Here is a 26,080-nt window from a genome sequence, read left to right on the forward strand (position 1 = left end):
GCAAAAATCCAATGATAGCTCCTTGACAGCTCTCTCAACAGTTCATTATGATAACTTTATTTTTAACTCTGTGACACTTTGGGCAGCCCATTTTGTCAACAGTTCTCACAGCTCCAACAAGTTTTGTATCCATGTTCAAGTCTACTTTCAATAATTCCAAAGGGCCTCTTGCTTCTCCGAAAGGGCACCTGGTCTCCCATAATTTCCTCCAGTGCTGTCTCCAAAAGGGTGGTTACTTCACAGGATTCCACAAAATTTAGACCTATTCATATCAGGCCTAAGCTATACACATTGTCTTCCCCACAGCTACTGTTTTATATGGCAGCTACAGAGATATGAAAGACATGATGCAGCACCATTTCTGTTCCCACACTCTGCCCTGTAAAAAATTATGATGGAGGTGTTAGTTAGTGGGACCTTTGCACTTCAGCCTCTACTGTTATATTTAGGCTCTCTATTGTCAAATCTCAGACCTTTATCCCCTATGTAGCTTGATAAATTCATATTATCTTCTGATGTGGGATACTGTCAAATGTTGTTGGGTAATACTCCACAGAAATGCCTTGGAATTGCACTAAAGGTATTGTTGCTATCGTTTGATGACTCTATGGTAACCCACTATTAAAAATGGCATTCACATTTACGTCTGTCATTGTTAAGCATTGTGAAATGTTAATGGCAGAACTCCAGTAATTCAATGCTTGTGTTGATTACACTTTTTCTCGGTGATCACATTAAATTTTCAGCTATAGGCCTTGTGACTCACAGCTGACTTCTAGTTCAGTATCCAAAAGTGGAAGCAAGATCAAATGTTTAACCTTTGTACTATTCCAACTGTGAACTAGCAGCATACTAACAGTAAATGCAAATTTGAAAGTCTAATGTTGAAATGGTAGGTTATGTCTGATGCTTCATTTTAAGCAAAAGAATGGATATTGGGCTCCTCAGAAGTTGTTTGAAATTTCCCAATTGTTTTATATGACGACTTGTTCGTATGGATTGAATTTCACAAATCAGTAAGTAGGTAAATGAGTACTAGTTACTATTCTGCTTCTGCTTCTGCTTCTGCTTCTGCTTCTGCTGTCACACAATCATCTCATTCCTTTGCCTAATTTTCCAGAAAATACCAATGAAAATTAAGAGAGAAAACAATTCAAAAAGGATCTACGTATGAAAACAGCACAAATGTTTTCATATATTTTGTCTTTTGTTCTTGCTTCACTTTTTTGTGTATCCCACGGAGTTTAGACTTGTTCAGAGCAGAGACTAAGCTAGATTAGGCTTCAGTTACGTCTATAACTGTAGCAATACGAAGAATCATTTCTGTGAATGCTTCTCACCTCTGTGCCAAATCAAGCAATGCTCCTCCCTCCATAATATGAACAGCTGTGGGTGAAGTTTATCTCTCAGGTCAGAAAATAGCTTAATGAGTGGCATTTAGTAATTAATGAATTATTTAACAAGAAGCAGTAGGAGATCCAGCTCACTTTAATGCCTGGGCCATAAATATACGACTGACTCTCTGATGCACTCCATCCATCATCGTCACTGTGTCAGAATCTTGAGGCTCCCTACCTAACAGCTCTGTGACAGTGCTTGTAATACATGAACTACAATGGCTCAAGAAGGTAGCTCACCTCTGGAGTGGGCAATAAAGGCAAACTTCCATGATGACACATACCTATCGTTGTTGATTTTTAAAAATACCACCTTCAGCAGTGTAGAATTTCCTTAATACTGCACTGGAATTGACAACACAGACTCCTTGGGGTGGAAATGTCTGTAGAGATTTGATCCAGGCAAATTTGCTACTTTCTTATAGTACAATCTGACAATACTTTAAATGTATTTTATTGGCTGTCATCATTAAAGGTGATAAATACATTCAAGTCTTTCCTAATGTATAACAAGTACCTAACTTGCTTTGTCCTTGGAAAATAAGTCTGTGACTGATGACTAACATTACAGACTCACATTGTTTACATTATTAATCAATGTTTCACTCATTTTCCTTTGATAGGAAATGAAACACGTTCGTATCATAAATGAGAAAGGCATTTAGCACTTTAAGGTATTTGGTAGTTGTTCTGAATTTTTAAGAAGATTATTTTCCTTTCAGAATCACCTTTCATTGGAAGAAAACAGGCTGAATTTTCCCAGGGTTTCGCTGCCGGAAACCTTCGCCCTGTTATCAGTAATTTCAATGGCTTTGTACAGTTCCAATAAACACACAATAGCTTTTGACGAGATTCAAGTTGCATGTCTTTAATAGTTTAATAATACCTACAGTCATCCAGTTCATCAGAGAATGAATTGGATTGCACCAGAAGTTATTTAGGACAACCTGGCAAATGCACAAGCACATCAAGTTTATGTCTTTGTTCTCAAAAATCAGTGTCTTGACTAAATACTTATCTTCAATTGACTGCAGCAGATTATTATCAGCAAATATTTATGCAACTTGTATATCCTGGCAAGTGGCACTAGTATAAAGACTAAACATTGCAAGTTCTTGAAATTCTACACTGAAAAAAGAGTTGCGTGCTTTCATTGACTTTTTTTTAAATTCCGAACTAAACAATGTATTTACGTAATGCAAACTTACAATAATTAATCAAGCAGACCTCTGTCGCTAAGATTTGAGCGACAGCCTCCTTAGGGAGGTGTCAATGTTTAACCTAAAAGCTGTTCCTCAGTCTTTTTTTCATCCTGATCTACAAAGTGCACTAATCCTTACAGTCATTTAGAACTCAGACAACAACTCACCAGGTGTACTGTTGCACCAAAGCATTTATAGGAGTAACACTAATTCACTGACTCCTCACAATTATTTTCGAACTTAAAGGGAGAACTGCTTTTGGAGGTAAGAACACGTTTCACTCACCTGCTTTGTTACCTATTAATGTTAAATGTAAGGTAACCAAGAGTGGTAAAATGGGGCTCAAATACCTGGGTTTTATGTGATTAAAAAACACTAAGTACAAAAAGTTGTTTTCAGAACATTTTTTATTAAATGCCTAAATGGGAGTTTATTTCATTTGCCAATGATATTGTGATAACTTTAGTGATTGTAAATTGTGTAATTTTAATATTTGAGTTTTATGGCACACATTACCTCAATAAAAGATATCATTTCATTTTGACCATCAGTCCATTTCACAATTTTCAACATGAGACTTGAATTTTCTGTCCATAATCATAGTTCATATGAAATCCAATTCCACATCACATTTTGTGCCACCTAATTACAAGCATGAGGTAAAGCCTGCAAGTAAGTTTGAGGTAAAGAGGGGCATGTCTCAGAGCTCTGGGTACAAAATTTGTGGACAAATTCTGCTGTTCGAATCATAAAACGTAAGTGTTAATGTCTGCAGAATGGTTCATTATATTAATGGAAGAGTGACCAATTTGTCCCTAAATATTGCAGTGAATGAGCAGTCATAGTATCCATTTTATTCAACAATACTAACTGAGGCACAGTGGTCTCAGATATTGAATTAGGAAATAGTATCCAAATTCAACAACATTACCTTCTTTGAATTCTTTGTTTAGATGCTTGTATTACCGATTGGCTGTAACTTAGATCTTCCCGTTTTTTGATGTAGGTACATATTGCTAGGAATATCATGACCACGAACAAGTTTAATTAGATAATACCATAATGACTTTAGAACTTATTTCTGAGGAAAGATATATTCTTTAACTTCAAACTGAAAATGTAACCTGCTTAATTACCAAGAAGAAGACAATAATTTAAGCAATTATACGTAAAATGAAATCCTTTGATCATTTAACAACGAATGAATAAGAAGAACAAGGTACTTGAACAATATTATTGACCATTTTAACTGGAAAATTGAAAGGTTAGCTATCATATTTAAAAATATTTTATGTTGGGAGTGGAAGTGGGATCAGAATCAAGGACATGGGAACATGGTCTTAAAATTAGATTTCAGGCATTCAGGTAGCAAGCACAGAAATATTCTTTCACTCAAAAATAGCAAGTATTTGTAATTTTCTTGCCTTAATGGTCAATTTCTGTTTCTATGTTTCTAAGCCTCTGATTTCATTTGCATGATTCAGCCCTGCTAATGGGCCTGTTCGTGGATTTACACATTTCACAGAATACAGGTTGATATCAATAGCACATTCTTAATAAGAGGCATGAGAAAAATCCATTGTTGAAAGCACCCCAAGTCACGCCAAAGGTAAAAATGCTAGCAGAGTTGGCCTGGCTGCTGTCATCACTGATTGCATAACTCATTTTTATATGGAAAAGCTTTTAGGTTGCATGAAATGAAATGTGCCTATTAGAAAGTATTCACAGTAACTGTCCCGTATATGTACAATTGATTGAAAACCTGTACTCCTGTGCATTTTCGTTTCCCTTTGTTCCTATTAATGATTTGCTAAGCTTGTGGCAAACATCAAATAGTTATTTTGTTGATAAATACTGCTGTGTGAAAACAAAGCTGACGATGTTTACCTAGTAATTATTGTGTGTCAGTCATATCTGAACATCTTTTCTCACATCCCAAAAAATCATGGCAATCAGCTCAAAGCCTGATATGTGATAAACATGCTGTAAAGTGTCTCACAGTGAAACTGATTAACTGAAAGATGTGTAACTTTACTCATGTTCTAGGAGTTCCAAGTGGTAAGACAGAGCTTGTATTGAAATGCCTGAACATTTCTATCTCTTTCAAAGATTGCAATCTGTGCAGAGCTATTGTTATTGGTGAAATGATATCTTCTCAGTTTTACAAATTATAATTACACTTAAAATTATGTGAAATGCTGGGCTCATTTGTAGCATGGACTGAGCTGATTATGAAATTGAAAGCAAGTATGTCGCATGTTTTTATATGTATTAACTGAACAGTTGGTTATAAACTAACTCTTTGTCACTGAGCAAGTGATCAGAAGGTCAAATTTGTGCTGAAAGTAATAAAGTCTTCTCCCATACTAAAAATGTTCACCATCAGATATTTTCTTATAAATAGAAAAAGAAAAGTTGAAAAGAAGACTAGCATTCATTTAGTACTTTTGTGACCTTAGGATATGCCAAAACATTTTAAAATCAAAACAGTGCTTTGAAAGCGTAGTGATTGTGTAATATAAGGAATGCAGCAGTCAATTTTATTCAGAATAGCAATGTAGTAGGAACTAAATAGCCTTTTGTTTAAGGGATAAATATTGGCTAGGATATCAAGGAGACCTTTCCTGCTCTTCTTCAAAACAATATCAAGGAATTCCTTAAGTACAACTTTAAGGGCAGTCAGGGGACCAATTTAACATATGTATTTGTGCAACTGTTTCAAGCAAATTACAAGAATTAGCTGCTTGTTATGTGGGTTAACAGGCTGGGAATTAAGTGTATTAAATTAGTTAACCATTAAAATGAGATGCTAGCAGGAAGGCAATTATACTTTAAAGTTAACAGCTTTCCTAACAAGCTGTGTGTTCTGCTTTATTATTTTCTGATTACCTTTAGTGCTCAGAAGTAAGGTTATAACTTAAGTAGTTTTGCATCTCATTAAAATACAGCCTTGATTATTCAGCTTTAGACTTTGTGACCTGAGCTCTATGGACTGGACATTTTTCATCTAAATATGTCTTTGCAAGATTAAATTCAACAAAGAACAATTACATCCAAATATCCAGTTGTTTACTAGATAGCATAAGGAACATGTTCACAAAAAGGGATATTTTAGTCTTTTCTGCATTAATTTCATCCTCACTATTTGAGATTTTACTGCATTGATTTTTTCCTTGCTGTTTGGATTTTTACTATCTGCTCTTTCTTACCAGCTCTGTACATCAATTGTCTTGTAAATAAGTCTATACTTTTAACCTTTAAACTTTGGTTTGAAGGTGTGGTGTTGTACCTTTTGAAAGGAACAATAAGAATATGATATAACAAGGTGTAGAGCTGGATGAACACCGCAGGCCAAGCAGCATCAGAGGAACAGGAAAGCTGACGTTTCGGGTCAAGATCCTTCTGCTCCTCTGATGCTGCTTGGCCTGCGGTGTTCATGCAGCTCTACACCTTATTATCTCACGGTTCTGCAGCATCTGTAGTTTCTACTATCAGTGAGAATATGACGACATTCTCGTATCTGTTGTCTCAATAAACGGATAATTGCCAACGAAAGGTGCAGGACTATTTCAGATGCACCATACATACAATATTTCATTTCAAATCATACGAGAGTATCTCATGGAAACTAATAAGTACTAAATATAGATAAACATAGCTAAAGCTTGGTGAAATTCATACTGATGACTACAATGGCAAATATATCCATCATGGGCCTCCTGCAGTGCACAATGATGCCACCCGAAGGTTGCAGGAACAGCAACTCATATTCCGCTTGGGAACCCTGCAGTCCAATGGTATCAATGTGGACTTAGAACATAGAACATAGAACAGTACAGCACAGAACAGGCCCTTCAGCCCACAATGTTGTGCCGACCATTTATCCTCATGTATGCACCCTCAAATTTCTGTGACCATATACATGTCCAGCAGTCTCTTAAATGACCCCAATGACCTTGCTTCCACAACTGCTGCTGGCAACGCATTCCATGCTCTCACAACTCTCTGCGTAAAGAACCTGCCTCTGACATCCCCTCTCTACTTTCCTCCAACCAGCTTAAAACTATGACCCCTTGTGCTAGCCATTTCTGCCCTGGGAAATAGTCTCTGGCTATCAACTCTATCTATGCCTCTCATTATCTTGTATACCTCAATTAGGTCCCCTCTCCTCCTCCTTTTCTCCAATGAAAAGAGACCGAGCTCAGTCAACCTCTCTTCATAAGATAAGCCCTCCAGTCCAGGCAGCATCCTGGTAAACCTCCTCTGAACCCTCTCCAAAGCATCCACATCTTTCCTTTAATAGGGCGCCCAGAACTGGACGAAGTATTCCAAGTGCGGTCTAACCAAAGTTTTATAGAGCTGCAACAAGATCTCACGACTCTTAAACTCAATCCCCCTGTTAATGAAAGCCAAAACATCATATGCTTTCTTAACAACCCTGTCCACTTGGGTGGCCATTTTAAGGGATCTATGTATCTGCACACCAAGATCCGTCTGTTCCTCCACGCTGCCAAGAATCCTATCCTTAATCCTGTACTCAGCTTTCAAATTCGACCTTCCAAAATGCATCACCTCGCATTTATCCAGGTTGAACTCCATCTGCCACCTCTCAGCCCATCTCTGCATCCTGTCAATGTCCCGCTGCAGCCTACAACAGCCCTCTACACTGTCAACGACACCTCCGACCTTTGTGTCGTCTGCAAACTTGCTGACCCATCCTTCAATTCCCTCGTCCAAGTCATTAATAAAAATTACAAACAGTAGAGGCCCAAGGACAGAGCCCTGTGGAACTCCACTCACCACTGACTTCCAGGCAGAATATTTTCCTTCTACTACCACTCGCTGTCTTCTGTTGGCCAGCCAATTCTGTATCCAAGCAGCTAAGTTCCCCTGTATCCCATTCCTCCTGACCTTCTGAATGAGCCTACCATGGGGAACCTTATCAAATGCCTTACTGAAGTCCATATACACCACATCCACAGCTCGACCCTCATCAACCTTTCTAGTCACATCCTCAAAAAACTCGATAAGGTTTGTAAGGCATGACCTACCCCTCACAAAGCCGTGTTGACTGTATTTGATCAAGCCATGCTCTTCCAGATGGTCATAAATCTTATCCCTCAGAATCCTTTCTAACACCTTGCAGACGACAGACGTGAGACTTACCGGTCTATAATTGCCGGGGACTTCACCAGCTTCCAAATCTCCCCTTCCCCCACCGCATCCCAAAACCAGCCCAGTTCGTCCCCTCCCCCCACTGCACCACACAACCAGCCCAGCTCTTACCGTCCACCCACTGCATCCCAAAACCAGTCCAACCTGTCTCTGCCTCACTAACCTGTTCTTCCTCTCACCCATCCCTTCCTCCCACCCCAAGCCACACCTCCATCTCCTACCCACTAACCTCATCCCACCTCCTTGACCTGTCCGTCTTCCCTGGACTGACCTATCCCCTCCCTACCTTCCCACCTATACTCTCCTCTCCACCTATCTTCTTTTCTCTCCATCTTCGGTCCGCCTCCCCCTCTCTCCCTATTGGCTTCTTCATTCACCCTGACTGAATCATCAATAAGAAGACATGATATTTAGGAAGCTTAAAATCAAATTAAGTTTTGCATTTGGAATGATACAAGGAGATTTCTTTGTGGAAAATTACATTTAGTTTCTGAAATGCATACCCAAAATTTAAAAGTTAACATGTTTACTGGTTATGGTCTGATCATGGGTGGAAACAATTTTGAAAAGAATCACTGAGCAGTGTCCTGAAATTCAAATGTCATCTTTTGGTCTGCTGTAAACACCAGAACCCTGTATGTCGCCACTTCTAATCCATGCAATGTATTGTTCCCTTGAAAACCCTCTTCTTCTCTTCTGCAGTTCTTTAGGATAGAAGATGACAGTTTGATAGGTTCTGAGATGACTGATAAGCACATTGTGGATTCTACAGTAACTGGCGAAGTATGGCTGCTGGTTTGTGTGCTATCCTTATTCCAAGAGGTTAGAGGAGTCCTGTAGTCAGTTCTGATGTGTTTCTAACATAGGGTAGGGTGGCCAGTGTGTTGGGCCGTTTAGTGTCTTCTTGGTGTTGTTTGTTTGCCAGGCATCAGCAGGTGAAGATGTTAGGACAACAATTGTTTGCAAAAACTCCATATAAGTGTTCCTGTTTGTTCTGTGCGGGTCCGGGATGTTTCAATGAGTTATCACTCATTCAGACAGAGTCCTGACACAGTCCTCTTTGTGGACATTGGGTGGTTACTCATGTAATTCAGGATTTGGTCAGTGTGTGTAGTCTTTCTGTATATGCTGTATACATTGAAGATGAAATGTATGGTTAGGCATAGGCCTAGTAATTTTAAAAAAGTACTAGACTTATGCCTTACCACATACTTCAACTTCAACGACCAGATATATGCACAAATTAATGGAACATCATTGCGTTCATTCATCTCGGGACTCGTAGAGGAAGCTATTATGCAAAGACTGGAGTGCACAGCCCTCCCCCAGATTCAGCCTAAACTGTGGCTTAGAAACATTGATGATAGCTTCATGATCATTATACAAGCAAAGTTGGAAGAAACACACCACCTTATTAACAGCATATTCACTGGGATCAAGTTCACCAGGGAAGAAGAGAACAACCATCAACTCCCGTTTCTAGACGTAGTGGTAGAATGAACAAACCATGGGAGTTCCTTACCAGCGTATACAGAAAGATTACTTGCAGAGACCAAATCCTGAATTACAACAGTAGCCATCACAGTGTCCACAAAAAGAGCTGTTTCAAGACTGTTTAACCCAGTAATAACTCACTGCAACACTCCAGAGCTGCACAAAAATGAACAGGAATACCTACGCAGAGCCTTTACAAACAATGTTCATCCTAACAGCTTCATCCACCAATGACTGGCGAACTAACAACACCAAGAAGGCACTATACGGTCCAACACACTGGCCACCATACCCTCGTTAGAAACACATCAGAACTGACTGCAAAACACCTACGACCTCTTGGAATAAGGATAGTACACAAACCAACAGCCATATTTCTCCAGTTACTCTCCAAGACAAAAAAGACCCCATACCCACAATGAGCAGGACAAGTGTGATATATAAAATGCAGCAACTGTGAGAAACACTGCATAGGACAGATGGACAGAAAACTTTCCACCAGGATACATGAACACCAACTCGTAGCAAAACGGCATGACCAACTCTCCCTCATTTCAATACACTCTGACGTAGAAGGACATCAATTTAACTGGGATAAAGTTACAGTACTAGGACAAGCAAGACAAAGACAAGCCTGAGAATTACTGGAGGCCTGGCTTTCAAGCACTGATGCCATTAACAAACATGTTGAAATAGACCCCACCTACATAGCACTATGGTATAAAACCAGAAACAAGACTGCCCACTATGTCAGGCTGGACCATATAAGTTCAGATTGGGACAAAACAACAGTGCTTCAATGGAGGCTACACAGCACTGATGATGTCACCTAGAAGGGAGACAAAACGTTTGCATGAAAACCAGTTAGAACCAACCAACAACTCCGTCAATGGCTTGACTTGGGAGTTTATGTTGCTGAGAATCCTAAAAAAGTGGATGCGACTCTCCATAAGACCATAAGATGCAAGGACAAAACAAGATCATTCATCCCATTAAGTCTGCTTTGAACTCAATCAGATCATGGCTGATCTGATAATCCTTACTTCCACTTTCTTCTTTTCTACCCCATAACCTTTGACTCCCTTACTGATTAAAAATCTGTCTACCTCAGTCTCAAATGTACTTGCTGACCCAGCTTTGATAGCCCTCTACAGTAAAGAATTCGGATTACCCACCATCAGAGAAGAAATTCCCCCTCATCTCTGTCTAAAATTGGAGACCCCTTACTCTCAGATAATGCCATCTGGCCCCAGACTTTCCTATGAGGGGAAAACCTTCTGCCTCTAACCTGTCAAGTCCCCTAGGAATGTTATATGTTTCTATAAGATCACCTCTCATTTCTCTTGAGTGTTGACATGTAGGGTGTTCAATCCTCTCAAGCATTTGGTATCCCTCTTAAATTGGATAATAAACCAATTGCAAAAAGGAAAATAAGGAAAAGCATTCAGCACAGGACCATAGGAAATGTTAATTGTAAATCACATATTTGTGGATGGCTCATATTACATTATGGAATACTTGATAATAAGTGGTTGAGAATCCATGGCCCATTCCCTGAAATGAATATCGACTTCAAATAAAACATCACAAGTTTAAAGGCAACTGGGCACGGCTCTTAGGGAGTGGTATTCAGGTCTTAGATTTGCTGCAATATTAACATTTCAAAACCAAATAAACAAATTTAATTCCGTGGCAAAGACCCTGTTCACTTTCATAGAACTGGTGACAGCGAACCATCTAGAAGGCTAAAAGTTAAAACAGCAGCAACTGCAGGTTATGTTAAATATTAACCACCTAAACAGCTAAATTTACACGAGTGATATTAGCAATATTTAGAGAAGCTTGTTTTAGGAGGAAAAAACTTGTAATGAGACAGTCTTTCTTCTCCACATGACCTATTAAAATAACTTAGTAAAATTGGCACTAGGTTTAAACAGCAAACTTTCCTGAGAGGCATTTTTATTAATAGACTAAATGTAGTTACAAAGTATAAGGAAAAATGCTTACTTATTTTACGATGACCTAATGAACAGTACTTTCATCCTCTATTAGAACACAAGGAAGCAAACCCAAGGCCTGGCTTCCCAGTCACAGCAATAGTGGGGCTTTATCCTTAAACAAATCCATTCCCAGAAGTATTCATTTTGATTCTAGTTATGAAATGAATGATGCAATAAAGTATATGATATTAATTATGCAAAAATGACCAGCAGCAAAGAAACAAAGAGATTGCGGGGGATTCTGATGGAAATCATGGCATTGCAAAATCAAGTTTTGGGTTCATTGAGTTCAAACAGGATTCGGAAACAAGGAGCCACTCAGGTCCTCATACGGGAGGTAAGGCAGAAAAGACAGTGTTAATGTATGGAAAAACAAGGCTAGTTTATAGATCATTGTGTGCTCCTGAGATGCTGCTTGGCCTGCTGTGTTCATCCAGCCTCACATTTTATTATCTTGGAATCTCCAGCATCTGCAGTTCCCATTATCTCTAGTTTATAGATCATGTTAGTTATATTTATATTCCATTAATTTGGCTTCTTTTCATGTTGCAATTTTCCTTTGTGTTTTGAATTCATGTATTCAATTTCTTTAATCTCAACACTGAAAAATGACAAGCCACTCATAAACAGCCACCTTGGCTCTGCATCTGACTGCTCTCTGTGTTGGCTCTGTGTCTGACCATCTGCACTCTATGCTGTGCCTGGGCATGACCCTGTGATTCTTATGCTGATCTGTGTCTGACTGTCTGCTGTCTGTGTTGCGTATGGGTCTGACTTTCTGAGCATCTACTCTGTGCTGGCTCTGTATCTGACTGTTTGTACTAAGTGTAGCACTTGGCTCTCATTGATAACAAAGTGTGAAGCTGGATGAACACAGCAGGCCTGTGTGGGGTCTCTGTCTCACTCTCTGCTGTCTGTGCTCAGTCAGTGCCTCACTGTCTACTATCTGTGTGGGGTCTTGCCTCACTTTGTGTTGTCTGTATGGGGTCTCTGTCTCTCTCTGCTGTCTACGTGGGGTCTGTGTCTCACTCTCTGCTGTCTAAGTGGGGTCTGTATCATAGTGTTTGCTGCCTGTCTGGACTCTCTGTTTCTCACTGTCTGCTCTCTGTGGAGACTGTGGCTTACTGTCTGCCATCTGTGTGAAGTCTGTGCCTCACTCTCTGCTCTGAGTGCTGAGTCTGTCTTGCTGTCTGCTCTTTGTGTGAAGTCTGTGTCTGACTGTCTGCTCCCTGCACTCTTTCCTGCATAGTTTCCTTTTGCTACTTCTTTCCATGTATTAATTGTGTTTTTCCTCCTTTACTTCTCATTTGATGTCTCAAGTCGTCTCTTATTTCCACTTTTTCTTGAACTCAATGAACCCAACCTTGAGTCTGCTTTACCTTATCGATAGAAACCTACTTGTCCTTTTATTTTTGGTCATATTTACAGCATGAATATAATACACTTTATCATATCAGCTGGATCCAAAGAGTTTTGTGATACAAATAGAAAATCCTGGAATTGCTACTTAGTTAGTATCTGTCGAGAGCCATAGAGTAAAGTTTTCAGTTCGGTGAACTTTCATCTGTTTTACAAAGTATTTTGAGAATGGATTTGTAAGATATAAAGCTCATGGATTAACTAACAACAAGTCCAGACAACATTGTGCTCTTATTTGTATATTACTGCAAGTAAAATGCAAAAAATAATTTGTTTCTTCAGGCAACTTTTAAACAGCTGCAAATATGCTGGGTGAGCAAGTTGCCGTCAGCCAGATGATTGCTGTGAGAGCTATCACTATGACTACATTATATGTCAGATTTAAGAGAAAGACCTTGGGCATTTGAGTATATGGAATCTTGCATTGAGATAAAAATGAAACATGATATTGCACATTGAAGAAATTACAACAAAGTATTAAAGCATTGTGGATGAGATTTTACATTTCTAACAGCCCATTCCAAATTCTGACAATAAATGCATCACTTGTTAAATCCCAAAATGTTCAGAAGTTCCAAAATCTGAACATGTTCTTTTTATTGTCAAAAAGAATGTTGCTTCTCTCTTTTAAATTAACTGCTTCAGTTGGCCACTGTCCAAAACTATCATACATTGAATAGTTAAATTTGGCAGTGACATTTAAGACAGTAAAACTGAGATTTGGAACTTTGAACCATTATATTTTTAATAAGGAACGTACTATTTTTGTCAGGAGTTTCAAAGTATGCTATTAGCATTGTAATGAAGTATATTCCACATGACCACTAAGTTTCAGACTGGAGCTCTACTCAGTTTGTGTTACAACAGAGATGGGAACATCTGCAAAGCTGAATGCTGAAGGGCAAAGACACCCTATTATTGCTTTTATCCTTGTTATTCCTGTTGCATGGAAAAGCCAAATAGCAACTGTGACAGACCGTCATCCCTGCCTCTAGATTTGGCGAGTCCAACACATTAACCGATTATTTTCTATCCTCCATAAACTTGATTTGATTTATTTTAGTCACAAGCATCTAACTACAGTGAAAAGCTTTGTATTGCGAGCTATACAGGCAGACCACAGCAAATGAGGACATACAGAACATAGCGTGCTTAGACAGACCAAGGCATACGAGGTTATAGCTGCACAGGAAGTGCACAAAGCAAGATCAACATTAGCAAGATCGACATTATCTGAAGTTAGGGAGGTCCATTCAGCAATCTGACAACAGCAGGGAAGAAACTGTTCTCGGTATGTGCTTTCAAGCTTCTATATCCATCTGAAACTCTCCTGCCCATTGAGAACTTACATTGAGTTGATTTCACTATCACCTTTGAACTTGCTGCCCTACATTGACTCTTGGTTAAGAAATATCTTATCCTTTTCTTTCAAATCTTTCTTGGGCTTCACTCCTGGAGTCACATAATTGACCCAATATGCCTGCACTTCTCCATTTCAGGCGCATTTCACATCCCGATCTTTAATGAATAACACACTCATGAATTATGGAGCATTTAAGATCACAGGTGCTCATTACAGAGTTGGGCAGATTGAGACCCTGGGTGCATTTGAAAAGAAGAATTGGAATTTTTTAAAATTGAGGCATTTGCAGGACAGGGAACCAATGCCAGTAAGTGAGCAGATGCTGATTGCTGAAGAATTCAGGTGGATGTTAATGCCCTCCCCTGTAACAATTTTGGTGGCTTTCAATCTGGTTTCCAATCAGGCAGAGGGTAGCATGTAGAGGACCACAACTCCACATCAATTCAATTATCACAGGAAGGGCCACAGACCTCATTTCTATTCTGCACCAGTTGAGGACCCTAAGTGAGCAATTAATATCCACATAAAGGCTTTCTTCCACCTCTGCTGAAATCAAACAAGACTAACGTATCAAGCAAACACACGCGGAGTTGCTGGTCATTTTCCGGGGCTGGTTGCCCTCATCCAAAGGCACTCAATGCCCATTCAAAGTATGGAAGATCTTCGCTTGTGAGCTCCTCCCCACCCATTGCTGCAGACACATTTCCCCTATGATCCCCGTGACTTCCTCACCTCTCCAAACCTTGCCAACACTCATCTGTGGCCTGGGATCCTGCAGTGATCCAGTGCTTCAGGTGGGTGTCATACTGATTGCAGCCACTGCCTCCCCACTGGCACTAATGCCCAATAGAGTTGCTGGTCTCTGCCTGGCCAGCAGCTCTTTGGTGCAGAGTTCATTGCAGGCAGTCCAGATGTATCGTCAATTTCACTGCAGGACTTTACCTTTGCTCATGTCAGCATTAAGTGACCTAGATTGGGCACAACAATGTAGCATCTTTCGAAGAAACCATGCATCTGTTTGAAAATCTCACATTTCTATGCTTTGTCCTGCTTGGGATAACTGTCTGCACACTCATGGATCATACTCGTGTGCCAATTTTTCCCCTTTTTCCAACAATAATCTGGATAGGCTGGGACTTTTCTCACTGGAGCATAGGAGGTTGAGGGGTGACCTTATAGAAGCTATTACGATCATGAGGAGTATAGATAAGGTGAATGGCAGGTGTCTTTTCCCTAGGCAGATGGATTTCAAGACTATTGAATGAATCATGCACATATCGCTGGGTGATTAGGTTAGATTCCCTACAGTGTGGAAACAGGCCCTTAAGCCCAACAAGTCCACACCTCCCCTTGAAGCACCCCACCCAGACCCCTCCCCCTATAACCCACACACCCCTGAACACTACGGGCAATTTTAGCATGGCCAATCCACCTAGCCTGCACATCTTTGGACTGTGGGAGGAAACTGGAGCACCCGGAGGAAACCCACGCAGACACGGGGAGAATGTGCAAACTCCACACAGACAGTTGCCCAAAGCGGGAATCAAACCTGAGTCACTGGCGCTGTGAGGCTGCAGTATATTTGATTTGTTGTGCCAAAGGGAATACAGTGAAATAGTCAATCACCAGAATGTCTATGTCCTTGGACATCGAAGATATCAGTGACAATCATGTGCCATTGCTTAGAAGGTACTTCATGTGGGAGAAGGTTTTGTAGTTGTCAAGGTTGATGAAATTGACAGGATTCCCATGACTCCATTAGTTGATTGATATCTTTATTAATGCAGGGCTAATATCCAGATTCACATGCCAAGGTCTAGGTTTGTCTCTGGACCCATATACATGGTCTAGCATATCTTGACATAGAGCTTGCAGACTCGTTTACCTTAAAAATTATATTCTTTGAGAGTCCTATTTCATTTCTGAATGAATGCATCAGCTGGGAATGTTCAGTTGGATATGTGCAGGCCACATGTTGATGATGACCTTTTTGAGATGCTGCAGCTGGTCGTTTCTTCATTTATTCATGGGATGTGGGCATCATTAACAAAGGCATATTTATTCTCATCTTGAGTTACCCATAGAACCGTTAAGAGTCAATAACAATGCACTGGGTCTGAGATCAGAGCAGATAAGGATAGCAGATTTCCTTCCCTAATTAATGCATCAGATGCTTTTCTTTGGTTATCATTAAGCTAGCTTTTTAGCTCCAGATTTCCTCTTGATCTCAAATTTCACCCCTACCATGGTGAGATTCAAACACATAGTTGCAGAACATTAGCCTGGGTTTATGGATTACTATTCTGGTGGCATTCCATTGTACTACACCAGTGCTGTCCCATCTTTCGCAGTTTTTTGAATCTGCTCAGTTGTGGCCAAAATGTATCAGATTCACATTGATCTCTGGAAACTCTAGCTTTGCAACTGACCAATTCGACATCTTGTGGATCAGCATAATACAAAGATCCATATATACTGGCAAATCAATAATCAGTGGCCTGTCTTTTTCAATGATGCAAGCGGTTTCAGGCTTCCATCCTGAGAATCCATATTGGCATTAAAGACAGATAATACCAATGCATGGGTCCTTGTAAGCAGTTAGCTTATCCTGTCAAGTATACCAGTAACAAATGCATGGATGAGAGTTTTAAAGCAGGTGAGCTGAGGCTGCAAAACACTGATTTACTGATGTAAATCTGCCAGAGAGAAATCTCAAGTACCATGAGGACTATTCCAATCTGGACTGCTCAAAGCAAAACCTGTTTTCAGTTTTGTTGCACTTTTCACTGCTACCTGCATGGAGCCCTCTCCCATTGATTTGCAGTCTACCGTGCAAAATATTTCACAAGCCTCATTTCACTCAGAGCCTAAGAATGAACCATATGGTTTAGTCCTCTTTTAATTTAGATCTGCATTCAATAAACAGCCATGAATCTCATTGGGGATTTGGACTTGTGGAGTCGGCTGAATGGGGCTGTGTAGTCTATATCTGTTTCTGAACAAAGAATAGAGTATGGGCAAGGCTATGGAGGAACTCAGCAATGATGATCAATGAATTGAGCACTGAATTAAATATATTCTGAATATTTAAGTTTACACTCAACTGGGTCAAAGTGTTCCTCTTTGAAATTCAAAACATATCACTGCTAACTATCAGAATAGTTACTGCCATTGAGATTTGCCAGCTTTGTGAGTTAGTCGGGCAAATGTCGGGTGATTTGTTTTATTATAGTAGAAAAGACATGAAGGTAATATTGTAAATACATTCATTAGAGCCTTAGGGCTGAATCTTCCTTGTTTTTTGCAAGTTCTGGCATGTGTTTTGAAGGGATCTTAACGATATCACCTCATTAACTACCTACTGATGCCCAATAACATTCCTCACATCCTATTTCACCCTCATCTTACCATGCACCATTCCCAGAACATCTCAGCGGACATCTGCTGAAAGACCAGCATCTGATGCTCTTGCTCCATCTTTGAAAGGCTGCAGTGCACCCAGATAAATGTTGGTAATCTGGAGATGCCCCTCACTGACAATGGTGTGGCACATCAGCTGCAAAACTGCACCCGTGGGCTTGACAATCTCTCGTTCACACAGTCCCATTCTCTCACCGTGGCCACTGTTTAACCAGCATGCAACACAATTTATGTGTCCTAAGTTATATCCCAAATAAACACCCTCTTTAAGTTACTATAACTTAATCCGCAAACCTCTGGAGTGTGGGAGAAAACCAGAGCACCGAGAGCGGATCTCCACAGACACAGGGAGAATGTGCAAACTCCTCACAGACAGTTGCCTGAGGCTGAAGTTGAACACATGTCCTTGGTGCTGTGAGGCAATAATGCGAACCACTGACCCACTGCAGCATGATGGCATGATGACCAATAGTGGTTTATGATGACCTGTTGCACCCAGCTTTCATCTGCTGGAACTAGGTATTACTCATCTTCTGCGTGGTTTGTAGTGCCCCAAGCAACTGAGCTCAGTCATGGATTGAGAGAACTTCCTCATCCTCGCTCAGTATCTTCATCATCCTCCTTGGAATACTGGTCCTGTTCTCCCAGCTCCTCAGCATGTAGTGCATTGCGAGCCAGTCAGACAATGAGGCATTGTGCAGAGCACAGCAAAGCAGGGTGATGTGGCACACTCTGCCCAGACTATACTGGGACTACATCTTTAGAAGCCCTGCTGTTTGCTCTGCTAGGGCTCAGGTTGAAGTCTGGGTAGCATCGTAACTATGCCCCGCATTAGTTCAGGAGCTGTGCAATGAAGTCATGAGCCATGCTTTCAATGGGTATCTTTCATTCCCCCAGTAACCAGCCTGGGCCCTCAAAAGATACCACTTGTAAGAGAGTGCCCCAGGATGCAGGAGTCATGGCAGTTACCAGGGTCATGGGCACACACCTCCAGGAAGCAGTAACAGTGATCATAGATCACCTGAACTGTAAGTGAATGGAACCTCTTCCTGTTGATGAATTTCAGAGTTGTGATGAAGCTCTCTCACTGCTGTGTGTGTGCAGGTGATGGCAGCCTGCCCATTGGGGCACCCAGTTATATTCCCAAATCTTATTTCTGACATGTAACACCTTGTCCAGGGAGAACAGAATGAGATGGTATGATTTTGCACATGTAGTAGCAGTCACTATCCTAATGTGTTTGTGAGAGAATGGCTGAGGGATCTAACACCCATCACTCCCGGGAAAGGAGCTGCTGTCACCTTCACAGTCATTGGGAGAGGATAGCCTCCTACAGCCGTCAAAGCCCAATCCAGCAGCCAGCGTAGTTCCGTCAGTGTCCCAGGAAATCCTGAACCCGCAACAAAACCGCGCCTCGCTCATCCCCAAGAAATACTACAGTTGCACTTCACGTCGAGAAAACGAGGTGTTAGCAGGACACAGCTTGCTGTGGGCGCCATTAGCTCCAGGCTCCATCTGCTGTAGGTATCACAGCAGAGCCTCCATATGTTGTGTTATCCTGACCGTCCATTTCCACAGCTCCCCCAGATCCACCCTGAGGAGAATAAACACATTGAAATTTGTCTCCAAATTACCTCCCTGTGTTCTAAACCCATGGCAGTGAGAGAGCTTCATCACAACTCTGTGAAGTTCATCAACAGATGAGATATAATACCTCAATGATGCCCGCTATGATTCTCTACACTCTTCTCCCTTGCAGGCCAATTACTCCCCTCCCTTAGCCAACCATACCATCTGATGCTGTTCTGCCTACTCCAGAACACCTTGAATTTCCTGCTGCTAACTTTACAAGTAGCCTATCTGTGTGTCAATGCAAAATAGTACTTCAGTACCAACAGTGTTTGGCTGAAGCACCAATACACAAACAATCGTGACACGGCATGGCAAGTCAAGGCACAGATGACCTGAGCACTCAGGTAGACCCGTATAAATGAATGAGCGTCAGGAGAGCAATCAAGCAGCTAGGTCTGACCTGTGACCAGGGTGCCCGTCCCTTAGACAAAATGTCACGACTGCAGCCTCTCAATGACCCCATCCCCCCAGTTGCCAGTGATTTTGATTTTGATTTAGATTTTCATGGAAATTTAGACTTGGATTGCCACATATACTCAAGTACAGAAGTATAGGAGTACAGTGAAAAGTGTATGATGTCACCACACCAGGCACCATCTTAGGTACAGGTACTTTACCTACGTGGAAAAAGATCATAAGAATAAGATGGAAAGAAAGAACAAAATTAAAAGATAAACATGACAGTAATTCTTAGTATTAAGTAGAAAAACAAAGAAACAAATCTAAAAGTCAAACATTACATTCTTTTGAAAGTGCATAGCCAAGCTGGGACAGCACTTCCTACAAGGGTTTGATCTCCTCCTTTTTGCCATGCTTCCCCCACACAGCCCATTCCAGGTGTCCATGCACTAGGCCTACCATGCCATCACCATAGCAACTGCTGCTCCTGTCGATCTACCCTGGGGTGTCCATTTGACCGTACCGCATTGCTGCAGCTGACTGGTGTGAGCCCTGCAATGCATGTCTGAACTTCCTAAGGGCCCTGGAAGTGGATTAAAAAGGTGCCATGAGGACCCTGAGGCATTGGCAAATATCAAATAACAGTGTGTGTGGACAAGTGGTGTCAGGGGCATGCCCCGAGAAACCATTTGGTGCTGAACATCATGGAGGGTCTTCACAACCAGTGGTGTGCTGAGGTTGACAGGGCCACATTCTGACTTCGAAATTGAAAATTCTCAACATTTAGCTTGTTTGGTGTGTTCAGAAAGATAGAAATCTCAATATTGGAGAGGCACGCAGTGAAATCAATAAGGCATTTAACAAATTGCTCCACAATTGGCTATTTGCTGCTGATGAGTGAAAAAGCTGCCTCAGCACTTTCAACATGAAGATGGGACTCTCAGATTTCACACATAATTCTGCCACATTTCTTGCCACAGCTCACATCATTCGGACCTCTCTAAAATTCCATCCTTGGAATCCATGACAGACCAGGATGTGTGATATACTGTGTGTCCAGTCAGGCACTTGCAGACACCTTAAAATAAAAATTCATCCATTTAATCCCTCGTAATTAACTCAGCGGGGAAACATGACATCACCTGATTCTTGGCAGTCAAGGTGAGAAGTTCGATCAGTCCATCCCTCGACAACATGCTAAGATTCAATCGCTAACTAAATTCTATTACCATATCTTTATCTATTTAAAAGGCACACGTTCATAAGTTTATATTCGCTTGGAAAGAATTTGCTTGCACAATATTTTTTACATAACCTCAGCACAACTCAGAATGCTCAGTCGGTAATGATGTATATTTTCATTGCAGTCCTTGATAAAATGTTGGGATGCATGGCAAACAAGGTCCCAGCTTGGCTGAGTGCAAACATTGGACAAGATATCACGACTCCCCTCTTCTTCTCAAGAATGTAACTGGATTATTCATGCTAACTTAGGAGGACAGAGGTCACTTCAGTTTAGCATCACATCCAGCATCTTCGACAGTTCTATGGTCTTTCCATGAGTGGCATCCCAGCCTTCAAGCAAGGGACCTGCCATGTACTGTGAAGAAGGAGTATACTTTGAGAACATTGTAAAACATTTAAACTGCTTGTGTTTGTGAAGTCAGAGACTTGGGGAGAGATGGAGCAGTGGTAAGTTTATTATAATTATAGAAATAATTGTAGACAGGCTAACTATAAGAAAAATTGGCTGGTGGAAGATATACTATGTGAGTTAATGGTTCTAAAGAGATTAGTGAAAATGATTCATTGACTCCATCCATCCTACTGATGTCACATACTGAGGTCTGTAAGTGCAGACAAGAAACTCTGCTTAGCTTTCAGAGGGAACAGTTTTATCTGTACCGGCTGCCTATGGCCCTAATAATTATGCCTGACCAAATGTAAATATACTTACTGCTATCACTGCAATGAACCTTCATGTTATCAAAGAACACAGCCACTTTTGTAGATACTCTGGTGGTGTATCCTCTCCCATCCTTCAGTAGATATGCCTAAGACAAAGCAAAACAAAGAAGACTTGGTGGCAAGGAAGTCGTTCAAACAATCTTTATCCAGTACTACATACTGGAAGAGGAGGTGAAGACCACAGGACACCAAAAGTGGTGATCTGGGAAAATACCACAGAATGCTGACAGATTTGTACCAAAATAAGAAACACAGATGTGTGACAGCAATTTTGAGACAATATTGTCTTGTTAGTTATATAATCTTGGTATATGGTCACTTTATCCCACAAATCCTTTTCCTAATGCTGTCCCGTGTTGTGTCCTACAGAGGGCATTCATGTACAAGTTTTGTTTCATTTCATGCTGTCTACCTTCAAAAGTGGTCACAGCAGTTTATGTGCCAAATATTCATCTTCCTTTCACATTATTTCTGCAAAGCTTATTTTCTTAACTGATAATGTAAGGTTTTGCATTTGTCAACCCGTGACTGGCTGTCAGAAAATATTTTGACAGGCTTTTCCACTGGTTCTAACGCAGAATCCTAATATTAGTGAAAACAAATAAATACTCCTATGTTTTGCAGCCTGGTTCTGGTCACTTTGCGTAACTAAGCATTGTTACAATTGGCAGAATTTAATGACATGAGGTATTTTGCATTTAGCATTGGTCAGTAATAAAGTCTGTTTCTGGAGCATAGAAAAATATTCAGCGTGTGTGCACACTAATATTCTTCAATCCTTCATGATTCCCTTTGCAGTATCAATAATTCAATAGAAAATTGAATAAATGTAAATAGAGTCAGAACTGTTCTGATGTTACAGGACCCGAAACATTAACTATGCTTCCTCTTAACAGATGCTGCTAGACCTGCTGAACTTTTTCAGCAACTTCTGTTTTTGTTTCTGATTTACAGCATCCGTAGTCCTTACGGTTTTTATCAAAACTTTGATGTTGGATGAGATTATCTGCTGCACTTCTTGTAACGGCTCAGCAAGCCGACTTTGGAAAGGTGGCACCTGCTACAAATGCCGCTTGTGGAGCTGTATCTTGCTGAAGATATGTGATGAACTCTGCTGGTGCCTTATTTGCTGGGTCGGAACCATAGTCAAAATTTAATGCCCACACTCTTCTTGGGTTTTGCGGCTGGGTACCATTTAATCAGGTGGGAGGGGGGGCAAATGTGGCATGGGATCCTACCATCTTCCTCCCAAGGCTCTAGTACAGCCTGTTTTGGGAAGACCTGCAGATGACTTTCCTGTCCATCACCAAATGAGGCTCTGAAGACGGAAACCTAGTGGTCATTTAATGTCTTCATATTGCCACCTACTCAGCAGCTGTTGGAACGCCCGCTAATTGAGAAGGCCAGAAAGAAAGGTTTGTCGGATGTCCAGAGTGCCGTGAGGCAGAGTGAGTGTTGTGGTCTTTGTTCAAAAGTGCTCAGTGGCTTGTTGAAAGTTGCAATATTGAGGAGGGGTTGATCTTCTGAGAACCAACCCATGTCCTCGCTGCTGACTGAGCTGATGACTCGACCTTTGATCCCTCCCCATTACCTGCCCTTCATTCACACACCTACAGCAAGTGTCGTACAACCAGGATCCTGATGGTGCTATGAGGTAGTGAATGACTGCCGGCCATTGAATGATCAGGATGGGGTGTGACTTCTGCCTCTGGGCTTCTTGAACCCAGGGTAGCGAAGAGATTCCCACCACTGCCGAGTTAAGCCTTACATGCTTTCCAACATATCATAAAATCAATAATGTAAACACCTGTCTCTGAACACCATTCGAATCTGCAGTCATCTGCTTTCTGACAGAACACTGGGATTTCATTGTTCTGGAAAAGTTCTGGAAAGGCTCTCTGACCATGGTTGCCTTTTAAAGAAAATTCTTCATGCTGTAAACAAATTGCAAAATTAATATTTGTATTTAATATGAATGATACACCCTTCATTATGTTTGTAGGAAACAGTATGCTCTTAACAGTCACTATAGTAATGGGGTTTCATGGTCATGGAATCTGCAACAAACTGAATTTTATTCATTCAAGGACACTCCTCCTGTTAGACCAGAAAGGCATCAATCCCACTCTACATGAGATCACTTGAAGGAACCTACACAAAACTCAATGGCAATGATATGCTCCCACTGCAAAATAGTGGCAGTGTTGACTAGCACTAGTTGATGCCAATAAAAAGAAACTAGAACGTAGGCCTTCAAGAAAAAGCAGGGAAAAGTCACGTTGGTGACCCTGAAGACTTCGAAAGAAACAAATGCTGCCGGTTGCTGATGATAATAATCCCCACAAAACCACACAACAAAACTCAGCACTGAGGAATACTTTAGAGAGTGACCCTGAAATGGCACAGTGACTCAGTGGTTAGCACTACTACCTCACAATGTCAGGACCAAGGTTTGATCCCAGCCTGGGTGACTGTCTGTGTGGAGTTGGCACATTCTTCCTGTGTCTGCTTGGGTTTCCTCCCACAGTCCAAAGGTTAGGTGGGCTGGCTATGCTAAATTGTTTATGATGTGTAGGCTAAATGAATTAGCCATGGGAAAATGCAGGGTTATAGAGTAAGGGGGTGGTACTGGGTGAGGTGCTCTTTGGAGGGTCAGTGTGGATTTGATGGGCTGAATGTCTTGCTTCCAGACTGCAGGGATTCTATAATTCTATGAAACCATTTCAGACCTGAAAGAAGATAGGCAGAAGCAGAAGAAGCCTGCAGCTCCAAGGAGATTGTACATGCTACATTGTGAGGTGATCACCTTAGAAGGGATCTCGACTTTGTGCTCAGAAAGTGACCTGGCTAGAGATCAAGAATTGTATGAGAAAGAACTGAGAATCACATGTACAAAAGAGGAAATCATAAATGGTGCATTTATTCAGGTTGAAAAGATAGTCTTTTTCTGAAACACTACAGAGAGTCCCCATTGTAGGGCTGGAAAAACAAATTGTAGTGGGCCACAAGTAAAAACGACTATATTCCAGGGAGCTGGAGAAAATTGCTAACCAAGCCACATAATACAGATAAACTTTGGGCAATTGAAATAAGTACCCAATTTTGTTTTCACACATTTTTTTGGGGAGACAATAAGAATGCAACAGGAGTCGCGGTGAATCTTTGAAGTATGGTAAAATTTCCATTACAGCTTGGAAGAAAAACAAACAGCAAACCATCATTACTGCAAAATAACAATATTAAAAGAAGTTAATATAACTAATCACATTAGCCATGATATCAGAAGCAGTGTTAACAAGAAGACTTATTTTTGGAAAACAGCCAGATAGAAAACAAAAATTGGACATCCTAGAGAAAAGAGCTCTTAAGGTATAGAATAACTTCTAAAGTGAATAATAAGACTTAAGGTGGGCAAGAAAATGCAAATCAATGCACAATTAGGTGTACAGCAGGTAATGTTATTGCTTGTTAAGGAAGAAACAAAATATCAGACAAATTCAAAGAGGAATCAAAAATCTTGATTAAGTGTAAAAGCACAGTGTGCTAACAGAGTCATAGAGTTACACAACATGGAAACAGACCCTTCGGCCCAAATCCTCCGTGCCGACCAACTATCCTAAACTGATCTAGTCCCATTTGCCAGCATTTGGACCATGTAACTCCAAACTCTTCATATTCATTTACCGATCCTGATGCCTTTTAGATGTTGTAATTGTGCCCACCTCCACCACTTCCATACATGCACCACCCTCTGTGTGAAAGATTAGCCCCACAGGTCCCTTTTATATCTTTTCTGTTTCCCTTTAAACCTATGCCCTTTAGTTTCGGATGCCCCTACCCTGAGTAAAAGATCTTGGCTATTCACGCTACATATTTGGTCAAAGTGAAGAATTAACTTACAGGAAACAGTCCCAGAGAATTTTTAAAAATTGACTCATGGCACATGGGCATCCCTGGCTGGCCAGTCTTTATTGTCCATCCCTAGTTGCTCTTGAGAAGGTGATGCTGAGCTGCTTTCTAGAACTGCTGTGGTCCACATGCTATAGGTTGAACCACAATGCCATTAGAGAGGGAATTCCAAGACTTTGACTCAGTGAAGGAGCAGAGATACTTTTCCAAGTTTGGATGGCCAGTGTCTTGGAGGGGAACATGTAGGAGGTGGCATTCCCAAGTATCTATCCCAATCCCTTCTAGATGGAAGTAGCTATGCATTTGGAATGTGCTAACTAAGGATCTTTAGTGAATTTCTGCAGTGTACCTCACAGGTAGTACACACTGCTGCGAGTGAGCATTGGTGGTTTAGAGAGTGGATGTTGTGGATGTGGCGCCAGTTGAGCAGGCTGATTTGTCCTTGATTTTGTCAGTGGATGTTTGAGTTGCACCCATCCAGCCAAATGGGGAATATTCAATTACATTCCTGACTTGTGCCTTGTGTTACAAAGTTGGGTATAGTATATATGTACTGAAAGACAGGACTTTAGAATTTGATTGTGACGTGACAGGGGGGAAAGACGGTGTAGTCCATTTAAAAAAGAAGCATTTTTTTTTAGACTTGGGAGATTTTAAAAAATGACTGCAGGCAGCAGCAGATGCACAGAGAGTTCTTGTAAT

General features: G+C 40.9%; 1 protein-coding gene across 14 annotated transcripts in view; it reads left to right on the forward strand.

Annotated features, from left to right (window-relative positions):
- The first annotated feature begins 849 nt into the window (after positions 1 to 849).
- The window catches only part of LOC125463790 (inward rectifier potassium channel 16-like), a 143,586-nt gene continuing 118,355 nt past the window's right edge, over positions 850 to 26,080 (forward strand). For 5 of the 14 annotated variants that reach the window (XR_007249906.2, XR_007249907.2, XR_007249908.2 and 2 more), the window contains exon 1: positions 2,654 to 2,863. The gene's annotated coding sequence lies outside the window, so the exon portion shown is untranslated. The other 9 variants (XM_048555502.2, XM_059653678.1, XM_048555503.2 and 6 more) reach the window with 6 other exon arrangements.

Source organism: Stegostoma tigrinum, chromosome 22, assembly GCF_030684315.1.
Source record: "Stegostoma tigrinum isolate sSteTig4 chromosome 22, sSteTig4.hap1, whole genome shotgun sequence".
NCBI lineage: Eukaryota > Metazoa > Chordata > Chondrichthyes > Orectolobiformes > Stegostomatidae > Stegostoma > Stegostoma tigrinum.